The sequence below is a fragment of the Falco naumanni genome, chromosome W (genome assembly GCF_017639655.2).
Source record: "Falco naumanni isolate bFalNau1 chromosome W, bFalNau1.pat, whole genome shotgun sequence".
In the NCBI taxonomy this organism is placed as follows: domain Eukaryota; kingdom Metazoa; phylum Chordata; class Aves; order Falconiformes; family Falconidae; genus Falco; species Falco naumanni.
The window spans coordinates 3,090,585-3,105,287 of NC_054079.1; the positions used below are offsets into that span (position 1 = coordinate 3,090,585).

General features: G+C 36.0%; 1 pseudogene; it reads left to right on the forward strand.

The window, feature by feature from the left end:
- The window catches only part of LOC121080661, a 65,007-nt pseudogene extending 52,573 nt beyond the window's left edge, over positions 1-12,434 (forward strand).
- Positions 12,435-14,703: the final 2,269 nt, after the last annotated feature.

Genomic DNA, 14,703 nt, shown 5'->3' on the forward strand with positions numbered 1-14,703 from the left:
CTTCAGTTTATCATTACTACTTTCTCGGAAGAAAAGGGAATGTATTTTTAGTGTGACAATCCTTATTCTCATAAGACAAATAAAACCATTTCTATATTTCTGAATAACACAAAGCTTTGAAGATACAGATAATAAAGATAACAATTTCTTACTACATTTTATTTTTACAACAGCAGCTTAGCCAATATTAAAATTACCTGAATTGTTGTTCTTAAACTGAACTAAACCCATTTGATCAGATTGATTTATTTGCCCTTTTTATGGCCAACAATGCAGTCTTTTATTCTGCAGTTTGGCGTGGTTGTGTCATTAGCTCTTGAGTCAGCACAGATGAAGGGCTGTTAGTGGTTGGGGCTGAGGCAGGTGGCAGGGCACCAAAGCCAGATTTGCTGGTGCTGCCAAAGGTCCTAGAACTGGACTCATGAGCTGTACTGCAGCCTGAGTGAGATACAGTGAGTCTGTCTTGACACAGCTGTGACATCCCATCCCTCTGAGAGCTCACAGCAGGCATGTGATACAAGCTGTTTCAGCAGTGGTACAAAAAATTAGTAAGATGCTCTCCACTATGCTACTGCACTAATAAAAAGATAGAACTTTCAGTATTCTGTTTTATGTTCAGTACACATATAAAACACTACTGAAAAGTAAAATCCCATGACAACCAGTTTTGTCAATTATACACATACATTTCAAAAAACCTTAGCTGAGGTCTGAGTTGATTTTTATAGCTATGCATTAGAACATTGTTGTGTAGACACAGGCATCTGTGAAGGCTGATGTAGGCCTAGTAATTATTTTTCTTGTAAACTGCTATGTATTTCCAGGTACCTCCAAGGTACTCCAAGAATCTTTACTACATAAACATTAGAAAACTTTGCAAAATACTTCTCCAGCAATTTCTACTTGGGAATTTTAATCTTTTTTGGCTGAAATAGTTAAAAGAACGTTCAACAGTTTGCTTATGTGGGGTAATATTAATGTATGTGCACTTATTTTCATATATACCATTACTGAATTATTTGCATTTCTGTTACTATTTTATCATACTCTAAGTATACAATATCCATACTCTAAGTATATGATAGGGGCATTTTTTTAAAGTACTGTAGTTAACATCTAATTTCCTTTGGATCTGTTGACTTCAGTTTCATCAGTAGCCATTTTAATGCAGTGTTCCTCTGTCTCATATGTATTCCCTTGTGTCTGTCCATTTACACAATATCATACTGATAGTCCTGTTTTTTCAGACTGCTAAGCAGTGTTTTGATGGTGTGATTGTACTGTACTATGTTTATATTTTTCTACGTGCTTTTCAGGTAATACTTCAGACTGCTGTGATCTTGATAGTAGTAACCTCTTGTAAAAATGATATATGTAGTCAACTATTCTGACATCTATTGCTAAGCTTTTCGAAAATTAAACCTGTACACTGTATGTATTCTAGGTGTTTCATGTGGTCCCGGCCCTGTCAGATTTGGAAACCAGGACACCTTGCCTGTTGCAGTAGCCCTTACTGAATCTGTTAGCGCCTATTTTAAAGCAGCAGATCCCACAAAGTTAGTTTAATAGTTACTTGTTTTGAATGTAATAAGTTACAATAAGAAACCACACTGGTTTTACTTTTAATATTTTGGGGGAAAATGTATATACATTAGAAGGGGGATTCACAGGGGGGTTTCCCCTGATATAAGTGTCAGCAGTGGCTTATCACACTCTATTGGCCTGCATCCTGCTAAGAGTTCATATATCCCTGCTTTACAAAAATGTGTTCAATGAGAACACTGAAAATGAGAAGTCAGGTAGGTGCTACATGTAAATTTGGGCAGCTTAAAAGCACCTCATTCCCTCTGTCACATTGCTTGCTATGCTACTTAGGTCTTGCCTAAGCATAGTTGTGCCATTTTTCAAAACCTGAAAAATATCCACCCATACCTCTGTATGCTTAACCAGCTAAACTTTTTTTCTTATTTCATCTGAATTCCAAGTTAAAAGTGATAGTACATTGTCATAGTGCCACATTACTCTCATTTGAAATTGATTTTCTGTTTTGAATTCAGCTCAGAATTCAGATTGTACAAGTACAATGATTGCTTTAAAATTAGTATTAACACTAGGCAGTTAATGAGTTGCAATAAAACTGATGTTTTCATTCTCTTCTAGATGTATTGTGAAGATCACTGGTGATATGACAGTATCATTCCCAAGTGGGATTATTAAAGTCTTCACCAGCAACCCATCTCCAGCTGTGCTCTGCTTCAGGGTAAAAAAACACAAGTAAACTAGAGCAGATTCTTCCAAATGCACGACTTGTGTACAGGTTTTGTATTTTATTTTTTTGTAATATAATAGTAAACTGCATTATTTTTAAAATGTGAATTGTTGTATATGTAAATCAGAATTCTCTATAGTTTTGTTGATTTGCTTATACATAATTTAATTTCCTGAACTAATCTTGTTTAGCTCAGTTTTGTTCCAATGCCACCATTAAAAATTTCAGTGATTGAAACTTATGCTGAATATAATAGAAGCCATAAAAAGTAGTTTGCAAATGTAGCTGTTTTGTACACACATTTTATAAATAAAATGGTTTAATAAACTATTTTTTAAAGAACAAAACAAAACATTTTTTCTAAACAAATTACATGAACAATATAACTAATTACAGATACAGAGAAAAATTATATGTAAAAAATAGGACGCTCTTATATTGTCATATGTATTTCTTTATACAGTAGTAACAATGGTAAGATTAAATTACGAAACAGTAGTCTTAAATAGGAAACAAGCAGTAGGAGCTGCACCTAATCTCATTTGTCAGTTATTAGTGTATTCTTAAGCTGTGTCATTTTTATGGTAGAACAGATCCATTACATAACTGTATCTCTCAACTGTATAGCAACATACTTAGGAGAATTTTTAAGAAAAAAAAAAAGCTGCTGGTTGAGTAGGATAATTGTTGAAATCACAGCATTTGGACACCTTTAAAAAAAAAACAGTTGTAAAAGCAGATATCTTTTTCAGCTGAGCAGTTTCTATTTCATTTATTGGATAAATTATTTGAAAACCAGTTAAAAGCTTCTAGATGCTACATTTTTTAAATTACTGAAATAACTTGAAACAATGAAACCACATGCATCCATTCTTTTGTATTTAATTTGATTTTGATCCTTCATACTTAATGTAATAAATGATTCATACAAAATTAGATTTATCATTCTTTGACATGACAGTTTATAACTGAAATGTTAGCAGAGCCATATCTGACTGAGTAATACTGAAAAAATATATTTTGGAAAAAAGTGAAAATGTCTAGTATTGTTGTCTGAGTGCTGTAATACTTCACCTGTAATTAGAAAGGATTAACGTACTGGATATTCATGAAGTTAAACCTCTATGGTAATAATTTGACCTTTTATCATATACTGCAACGACTATCATTTGCTTAGTATTTATAGAGATGGAACTTTTTTATGTGAGTGATATTTATTGAGACATCAGAATTTCTGTTTTGAATTACACTTGGTTGTGTAGCAGGAGAAGGATTTTACTACTGGTTTCATTTGTTTAAATTTTGGAAGGCCTCTGTGATAACTATTTATCTATATATTTTACTGAAAATGGAAATTGCATGAATGATACACTGTATTGAGAACCAAATTCTAAGTAAATTGGACAGGCTACTGGTATGTAAGTGACTGTTCTAGGACATTCAACCCATTGCAGTCATATTTACTATGTTCCAGGTGCTTGTTTTCAGCTTTCACTCTGCACACACACTGCATTCCTCCTTAGGGATGGATGCAGTTTCTCTCTATGTATCCACAGATGAACCGTCAAACATTTTGATTCTTAAGTGATTTGAATTTTGTTTCTGAATCAGTTTTCTTAAAATCTTCATCCTTATTAAAAAATAAACCTGATGCAACCGGAGCTGAAAATATTCTTGATCTGCAAAACACCTTTTTGTGCTCCAGTAGCTTCCAACCAGGATTTTGCTTCTGCTGTCATGTGCTCTCTTACCTACATATAGAAATGATATAATAATTTGTTAAGAAATTATATAATAAATTGTTACTAAGATTGAATATGACTATAAGTATCTGAGAAACAATTGTTTATAATAATTTGAAAATCACTTTTAATTGAAAAAATTTTGAAAGCCTACGTTATAAATATGTTAAAGTGTGGTAACACATACAGCACAAATCTTAATTCAGTGCATTAGTGAAGCTATGTCATAACGAAAACTAATTATGATTTTACGATTTATTTCAAACTGGATAGCATTCCTTTTCAAAGGCCACTTTCATCCCACCTCCCACACATTCTCATGGCAACTGTTTGTATTAAAATTGTGTTTTATAAAATGTAAAATCCAAATTTGGCATTAACTCCATTTTGTGATGCAGATCATCAGTGGAGGAAACTCACTGCTCCGTAACCTGGAAGGAGACTTTTTACCAGACACAACAAGCAGTTAATTTTTCTTAATATTTAGGAAGTTACAATTATGTTATAAAGCATTAGAACAAATTCTTGCTTGAAATAGTGAAGGGGAAAGATCTAGTCTTAATTTTTAGACATCCAAAATAATACAACTCAGTGTTGCCTTTTGATGCCTACCTTTCTTTTTCTTTTCTTTGTAGTGATCAGTCACAAAGTGACTCCAGTACTAAGGATTTTTGGATGAACATGCAAGCTATAACTGTCTGCCTCAAGAAATTATCAGAGTAGAATCCATCTGCATCCTATTATAATGTGGATGTTTTAAAGTATCAGGTAAACACTTTTTACAGTGGATATTGTCTACCTAGGCTTCAGGAAGGCTTTTGATAGTCTCCCATACCATCCTCATAGAGAAGCTGATATAGTACAGCTGGATAAGCAGACAGTGAGATGGATTGAAAACTGCCTGGACAGGCCCAGAGTGTGATGGTCAGTGGCATGAGGTCTAGTTGGAGGCCAGTAACTAGGCAGTGTACCCCAGGGTCAATACTGTGCCCAATCCTGTTTAACGTCTTCATTTAAGATCTGGATGAGGGGGCAGAGTGTAACCTCATCATGTTTGCTGATGATGCAAAACTGGGAGAAGTGGGTAATAGGCCAGAGGGTTGTGCTGCCATCCAGAGGGACTTAGACAGGCTGAACAAATGGGCTGACAGCAACCTCATAATGTTCAACAAGGGGAAATGCAAAGTCTTGCACCTGAGGGGGAACAACCCCAGGCAGCAGTACATGCTGGGGCCACCCAGCTGGAAAACAGCTATGCATAAAAGGCCCTGGAGCTCCTGGTGGACAGCAAGTTGAACATGAGCCAGCAATGTGCCCTTGCTGCAAAGAGGGCTAATGGTATCCGGGGCTGCATTAAGCAAAGTATTGCCAGCAGGTCGAGGGAGGTGTTCCTTCCCCTCTATCCAGCACTGGTGAGGCTACACCTGGAGTACTGTGGCTAGTTCCTGGGCTTCTCAGTGCAAGACAGACATAGAGCTAGTAGAGAGAGTCCAGTGGAGGGTCACAAAGATGATGAAGGGACTGGAGAATCTCTCCTATGAGGAAAGGCTGAGAGAGCTGGGCCTGTTTAGTCTGGAGAAGAGAAGGCTCAGGGGGGATCTCATTAATGTAAATACCTGAAGGGAGAGTGCGAAGAAGACCGAGCCAGGCTTTTTTCTGTGGTGCCCAGTGACAGGACCAGAGGCAATGGGCACAAACTGAAACGCAGGAGGATCCTCCTGAACATCAGGAAATACTTTTTACATTGAGAGTGACTGAGCACTGGAACAGATTTCCCAGAGAGGTGGTGGAGTCCCCATCCTTGGAGACCTTCAAAAGGTATCTGGACGTGGTCCTGGGCATCCAGCTCTAGGTGGCCCCTGCTTGAGCAGGGGGCTTGGACCAGAGGACCTCCAGAAGTCCCTTCCAACCTCAACCATTCTGTGATTCTGTGAGAAGTTCTGGCTGTCAAAAAATCTTCATGAAAATTCAAGACAGACTCTCTCAAAAGGGAGAACAGGGATTTGCTAATCCTGCAATGAGATGGCTGAACATCTGATCCAACTGTCTCTGTATCAAAAACCAAAAGAACCTATCAGTGCAGCTATTAATATCACTGTAGCTTTCCACATCATCTCAGTATAGTTTAAAAACTTGACATACTGAATCTATAAAAAGCATGTTATGTACACAGAGGATTCCTGAGAAAGATGGAAAGAACATATTTTTGGATTGCAGAACTGAGTACTGTGTAAGAATGAGATCTATTTAAGATCTTTACTGTTGGGGGAAAACGAGACAGTGGCATGTGGAAGCCCTGGCAGATAGAAAGGGTTCTGGGCTACCAAGGAGAGGTGAGAATGGACACCGGGGCATAGAAGGTTCAAGTACACTAGGAAGGTGGTAGAGGTGCAGCAGGGCAGTAGCACAAGCTCAGCTACAGAGGCAGCAGCATCCAACCCTCCTGCAGCAGGAAAATAATGCATTTAATAGGCAAGAACTATTTTGCTGGCTGCCTGTCAAGTATTGATTGTCCTCTGCTGCTGGCTCTTTGGGCAGCTGAATTGGTATGGCACACAACTGCTAAGGTTGAAGTAATTTTGCCACAAGCACATTTCTTGTGTGAGGCAGAACACAAGACTAAAACAAAATTGTTTTGACTTATGAAAGCCAGAACAGGAAGGAGCTCTGTGTGCCAGAGGGAATTTAAACCTTTTTTAAATAATTTTAATTTAAAATTAAAAGAACAGGAATTACTTTAGGCTACAACAGTCTTCAGAATTCTGAGATTAAGGGCTCAGAGGTCAATTGCTTTTTTTGGTCATTTGTCAGGATTTATAGTTATACTCGTTACCATCATTACCTAATTCTGCCCAAAAGGGGAATATTTAATTAAGATGCTTTCAATCGTTTATTTTTACAGGTGTCTTCAAATGGCATCCAGTCCACTCCCTTGAATCTTGCAACTTATTGGAAATGTAATGCTAGCACTACTGATGTGAGAGTGGATTATAAATACAATCCAGAGTCTATGACCGTGCCTAGTATGCTGTCTAATGTCTAGGTTATGGTACCAGTAGATGGAGGAGTAACAAACATGCAATCACTTCTACCTGCAATATGGTAATATTAATACTTTTTTTTGTTGTTTCAAATTCATTTCAGTGTATTCATTAGTGTCAGCCTGAAAAATTTCACTGGAAGAAACAGCTAATTTTTTTCTTCTTGATAAAATGTGTGGTATCAGATGTTTAGCACATTTTCTGGTCCAAAAGAGATCATGTACAGCCAATTCACATAAACTAAAATGAGACTATATGCACCCATTCCAACTATGTAATAATACAAACCTTTCTGAATATAAGCCTTTCTGAAATTTCTAATGTTTGATTTCTTTTGGGCAATAGACAGGGTAAATATTTTTAATAATGTGATTTGAAACTAAAATATCTTAATAGTTAAAAAAACATGTGTGTGTGTGTATAAATATATCCATATATATAGATCGGAGAGAGAGAGAGAGTGAGTAGAAGAAATGCAGTTCTTAAAAAGATTTCTTGATTGTTCTAGCTTAAAAATTCCCTTCTAATTGAAATGATTTTAAAACAAACTTCAGTAACTGAGGAGCTCTTCATAAGCCAGATAGCATTGTCTCTCAATTCAAGCATCATGCTGATTATTATCTGACTCGCAGCTACCTGCTGCCACCTTCTAAGCCTGCAGACCATTTACAGCAGTACTTGAAAGTGAGACACGTCTCAGATAATTATGTTTCTACAAGTTTGTGAAAACAAGCAGAGGGTAGCAGAGCTAGGCAGTGGGACAGTCCTGGAGCAAAAGGTGAGCAGAATTCAGTCACTTTGTCTGTGGTTTGGCAGCACATAGGTACTTGCCCAGTTGTAACATAATTCCTGGACTGTTTATTTCCAGGAAGGACAAGAGGGTCTTTTTAACATGAAGGTTAAGAGAGCAAAGAATACCAACTTGTGGGAAGTCAGGCTTTGTTAACCTTATTACTTTTATATCAGTTTACCTTATAAAGCAAGGTTCAGAAATAAGCCTGTATTTATCAGAAAGATTCTAATGTTTCTGGAGGCAATATTAAATGTGCTAATTGGACAAAGTGCTAATACTGTATCATTTTAAGTAGGAAAAATCCTGGCAAGACTGAATCTTTCTTGACTTGTTATTTCAAGGGAGCAATACTTTTAACTAAATCGCCTTAAGCTTATTCTGAGCAAGGGCAGGTTTGGTATCCTGCCTGTACAACTTGACTAGAACTTTTGGTGAAGCCAGTCTCCCCCCTCCCTGCTCAGGCTTCTTCCACAAACCCCTCAGTAATGAGATCTGAGTGAGAGCAGGAATACCCACCCAGAACACCCTAGTGTTAGCTAGGAAGTGACAGTTTCATTGCAGCTTCATCAGAATAAGGGACTTGAGCCCCAATTATTCTCTCTTTCACCTAGGTAACTACCCAAGGCCAGAATTTTGAGCCTTGAAAGCTGACAAAAAAAGTCATATCCCAGGCAGCTCTAGTATGTATCTCCTGCTATGTTTGGTCTAGTGGGTTGGGTGGTGGGGTTTTGAGGTTTTTTTTAAGAATAAATGTTTTATAATTTGACCTCCTGCAAGTAACCGTTACCATCTATGCTACTTGTCTAAGAATTTCACTCCTGCTACACCAATGCCAAAGACAGTTTCAAACCTATCAGCACTTCATGCCACCCACAGCTTTAAATTCTTGACTTTCCTTTGATGGAACAGCTGCAAAGTGCTTGAAGAGTTAAAATGCCCTGTCAGATAAGAGACTATGGTGCTTGGTGCCCTTTGCTTTTCTGCCCCTTTACAGAATCAGAAGTTAGCTTAAGCCCTGAGTCACTTCTTCCAACTTGATTTACTAGAATGGAAATGGAATAAAAATCACAGAGCCAGGAGTCTCACAATCAATATTGCTCTCCCTCAAACCATTGTCATGAAGCATAAAGACCTAGCTTTCAAATTGCTTCCAGCATGTTTGGCCTTTCCGTACCCTTTGAGACCACAGAGGGTTTTGAATTGTGAAGTGAAGCCATAACCTGGGCATAGGACGGTGTCAACTGTATAAAAAGGTGGTACATACATCTGAGCTCTGCTGCAAGCTCAGGGGCAATGCAGACACACCCTTCTGTTTTCCTGTTTGCTTTGTATAGTTTTCCACAAACTCACCTTAAAATGATCAAATATTTTTATAAACCTCCATTGAGAGATGTAGGTTATACGTGCATGGTCTGTAAAGTACCATTGTAAATCTAGGGAAATAATATTCTAAAAGTTGGTGCTTATAACTAACCTACCGTTCTCTCACAGGAATGCAGACCAGACAAAAGCTTATTGGAAAATATCTAGCATTTCAGAAAAGTCTGAGAATGGAGGCAAGTTGAACTCTTTTGTTTTGTTTTCTTGTACAGAAAAATGATAACAGTAAAAAGGTAATTATTTTAGCCTCTATGTCCTCATGCCTGTTTACACTTGCTGTATCCTGTTCACCTTCTCAATGAAATTCCTCCTGAGAGATTCCATTAACAGTGAGATGTAAAAATATTAACTAATTATAAAAAGAAAAATAGTGAAGCCCCTTGAAAGCAGCTAGTACCACTAAATAGAGTTTAGACTAGGCAAAGAAATTATTACATCAATGCTATTTGGAAATGAGCAGTTATTCAAAGGACAATATGTTTAATATCTATGTTCTGTTTTTCCATACACTGACAATTGAGATAAAGTAGAAAGAGGTAAGTGGAAGAACTCTGTGTGTGTGTGTGTCCTGTGCTGAGATAGGCTCAACTATAGATGATTCTGGACCAACATTTGGGTGTTGGTGTGACCACCATATACAGCTCCAGGAAAAAATAAATCTATGCACATCTGCTCAGAGTGGTAATTTATATAGCATTTTGTAAGGTATCAGTAGCAGTCCTCTGCCCAGCTGCCTTTCCCTGAGGTCCAGTTGATGTCACAGTCCTTGCAGCTTTTGCAGATGCAATGTTTTTCTGAAGCAGAAAAACAGGAGCCAAAGGGAGGCATCTCATCCACAAAGCCTCTGTGGAGAAATGGACTTGCAGTGTAATGGAAAGGTCTTTGGCCCTGTTAAGAATTTAGTGAAAGGAATTATGAAAGCACAGATTTGCTTGTAAATATGGCTGGTTTCATATAGGAACCACAAGCCTGGGAAGGGAAAACCTCTTAAATTGCTGTAATGGCTGCAAAGCTGTGGTAGTTATTCAAACAAAATCAGAAAGTATTTGATCTGATAGAGGTTATTGCTGTAGTCTGGTGTACTTTATTATTCACTGACCTTGCAATTCTTTGCCATCTGTCTTCTGTTATGATTATGTAGGGATATCCTTCTCTTTTTCCCTTTACCGAACTGTGGAGCTTCTTTTAAAATAAAAAAATCATACTGAAACACGAATGCAGCCAGATAAAGAGCTGCACACCTGCAGAGCAGCATAAAATGGACTGCCAGTGATGCAGATCATGTCTTGTGTGTGTTCAGTAGACTTGCACATATCCCACTACTTCTACTATGTTCCCTTCTCTTCCCACCACCTTTCTTCCCTTTTTCTTTGAGTGTAAACACTTAGTACTCACAATTCAGTGTTTAAGACAGGGGTCCTCAAACTTTTTAACCAGGGGGCCGGCACACGGATGAAGTGGCAGGAGGTCATCTGTGGCTGCTTGGTTTCCCCCCCCAAAACCCCGGCAGGGGGTGGTGGTGGTGGTGGTGTCTGTAAATACCGGGGGCCGGATTGAGGACCCTGGGGGGCTGTATCCGGCCCGCGGGCCGTAGTTTGAGGACCCCTGCTTTAAGAGGAAGTAATACTATGCCAGTCTTATGGAAGGAGAGAAGTTGCAGAAACACTCTTAATATTAGGACAAATGTCTTGAAGTCCTCCTTATTCTGGTGTACAAGGTGATAAAATGTTTAAGTTTTTTATGTTCTAGCACATTGTGAGCTGTCAGTTGCAGACAGAGATAAAACACAGAACAAACTTTCAAAACACTTAAATATATGAGTTTCCATACTTACAATGAAAAATGTTTTGATTTACCCAAACTGTGACAGACCTACTGAAGAAATTAAATGGATTTTAAGCCAAATTTATCAAGAATAAGCCATTGCATAAAACAATTTCATTCATCAGTTCCTGCTTTTACCCTAGTAGTATTTCATTAACTAACTTTACTCCTCATCTAGCAGTTCCTACTGACTAGTTGTTTTAAAGAAGTAAAAATACTTTCACTATTCCATTAATTATTTAAATCTCTTTTTTTTCCCAGCATATAGTGCAAGAACAAGAAAAGACTTAAGAACTAGAAAAAGAGACCAGCAATAATGTTGCTTTTTTTAAAAAAAATGTCTTGCATTGACTACAAATGTGTACTTAAAGTAATTTTGAACTATTACTATTTTATAATGGCACTGAGGTGAACTTCACCACTGTCTATGAAAAATCAACTGAAGTTTTGGGGGAAATGTATTTAATCAGACCTTGTCTTTATTAGAAAAAATAGGAATTTCTTTCTTCTGGGTGCGTTACTGTTTAGCTGCATTTCTTCCAATGATTTTGTTCATGTACATTCATCCAGGCAGATCATGACAACATTTAAATATTCTGATGCACTTTCAAATCTGCTAATGAAAAGTACATACAAGATAGACCAGCAAGCATAAATTATGATTATAGGGAACAATCAGCTTTTTAATGTAATAAGAGATTGCCAGGCTGTCTGATATACACATTCTTCTATGAGTATAATAATGTGTATTGCTTCTCTCTAAATCATTCACTAGTAACTGTCTTAAACAATGTATTGGAAAAAAAGAGAGTTGTATTCTCATCTCTTCTGAAAATGTATATAGGTCTGCCACTAAGAATAGGTCTTAAAGATCACCATGTTAGTTCTACTTCTTACTACTAATAATGGGAGATTGTCTTGGTCTTGCAGAACAACCAGCCTTTCAGTTTTGTTATTTTTATAGGTTCTGGATCCCTCAGAGCAAAATTTGAACTTTCAGAAGGACCCAGTAAACCAGCAACACTTGCAGTGCAATTCATTAGTGAAGGAAGCACCCTTTCAGGAGTAGATGTAGAGCTAGTAGGCACTGGCTATCGGCTTTCCCTCCTTAAGAAGAGATTTGCCACTGGTAAGACAACAACATACTTATATATTCAAATTAATATGATATAATCTGTAGTGCTAAATTATAAAATATTAAACTTATTTAAGTGATGCATGAATAATTACTTTTCCTCAAAAACATGGCTGAAAACTTTCACTTTTTTAATTCTTCCATATTTAGTTAAACTGCTCCCAGGAAAATACTGACAAAATCTGTTTTATCTACTGACTGCAAAAAAATATACCTTTATTTTTCAGGAAGGTACATGGCAGACTGCTGATGAACCTGTGGAAGTCATTGGATCAAAGGAGTGCAAGAAGCTGACTCTGCTCTCTGCTTTTTAAACACTATTTTAACATGCATTATTTTTTTTTAAATGTTGACCTACTTTGAGGCTGAACTACAGAACAGAAGACGTACTTTTAAAAGTAATTTTGAAAACTTTTTATTATTTTATAATAGCACTGAAGTTAACTTCAACACTGTCTGTAAATGATCATTTGCAATATTTGGAAAAATTTGTTGAAATTTTAGTAAATTTATATAGATGAAGTCAAAATAATAGTTTCAATGACAGTATGAAATTGTATGTTATACGGTAAACATTAAACCTAAAAATATAGGAAAGCAAGTAAGAAATATTTCAGCTTTCCATAAGTAATATTAATTTTTCAGATTCTTTAATTGTCAGTTTTTAAAGAAAACAGAGGCAGAGTCTCATGTAGTTCTTCCATCTAATTGTGCCATAAAACCAACTGAGTTAGAGATGGATAAAAAATGTAACTTGGTGTCTTTGTATCGTATATTATTAACATGTAAGTTGTTTTATATAGGGTTTTATTCCTAAGTGCAATGTGTTACAAAATTGCAAAAGACAGAAGAGATTTATTTTTGCAGTTAGTAAATTGTATGGGTATTGTGATTGTTTGAATCAATGTTGTGGATTTAATTTATTTTTATATGAATTACATAACATTTGTGCCTTTAAAAAAAACAAACAACTGTGCCTATCCACTTTGTTATTCACATGCCTCAATTACTTTTTCAAAGTTTGGCTCTTCATCAAGAAAACACGGTGTCTGTATAATACATACTTTATAAAAATTCCTCATGGGGTAATTGCAATAAATGCAGCTGTAGTAAGGGGAGATGCATCATGCAGGACTTTGAAACTTTGAGATAGTAACTTTAATGTCACCAAAGATGAAAATCCTGAAAAATCACAGAAAATGGTAAAAGCAAACAGCATTTCCTCTCACTTTGACTGCAAGCAAGTCTTTGGAATTTAAGTGCTTTGAGGGTTGTGCAATGTGAACGTAAACATAGTACTTTGGGAGGAATAGCATTTTAGAAGGGCATTTTATAACAGCAGGATGACAAGTACTATCATTTATATTAGTTCCAATTTTATTTAAACCCACCGATTTTAATATTTATATTGTCATCTAATCTGCTTGCCACAGCCTTAGCACAGGGAAGTGACACATTAGTGATGTTTTTTAAAGCAAGTCACTAATTTAGAAAATCTTTTATGTATTTGTATCGTCAAGTGCTTTTTCAATGCTGAAATCAAAAGTATTGGGGTAAAATAATTCAGTAACCTACAAGTGGGAATTTTATATGACCATTTTGAATATCAGTATCTATTTCAAATTCTCTATTAAAACAATAAAACTTGCTTGAACTAAGTCATGCAAAACCAGTAATGAACTGGACTGCTGAGGCTTTACAATAAATTAAGCTTTGTAGAGGCTACATAAATTCTAATGTATACTACACACTTTTGTGGATAAGGGTTCCATTATTAGCACTAACCACATACTGTATTATAGACTTGATTGGAAGAGTATATTTGGCTCCTAACTTGCTAATTTTATTGAATAGTAAATTTCTAACATATGATAGTCTTTTTACTGGCATCTTAATTGTAATCTGCTTTGCAATCAAACTGTTAAACATGACAATATTTTCTTAATGAAAACCCAAAACTGTAATGCTGTTTTTAATCAAGTATTACTTTCATTTCTTAGTTAAATTAAGTAGTTATGTTTCAGCACTTTTAAACTAGGTAATTATACATACATTTTCATTGGGTGCAGGTTACAATTTTGAAGCCATACAAGTTTATATAGACCTTTTTAAAAGAAATTTAAAAACAGTGTAAAAAGTATATGTGTCTATCTGATAAGAAAACCATATGTAGCAAGCTGGTTCTTGCTTGTGTATACAGCACTATCCTTTGTAGCTGCCTCCTAAGAAAATTGATTTGTAAACACAACTCTAAAGGATCTGGATTTTTATGGATTATTATTACGTTGGACTATAAATTAGCATAAAAGTTTATCTTACAAATACTGCAAATACTTCTGATTTTTTCATTAAAAAATCTTTTTTAAACTTTGCATCCATAATAAACGTAATATATAATTTAAATAATGATTTATATTGCTTATATTTTTGCAGTTAGTTCCACAGAGCTTCTAAGCAATAATAGAACAAAACTATGCCTGTACTGAACATTTTTAAAGTATTAATTGATTTGTTAGTAA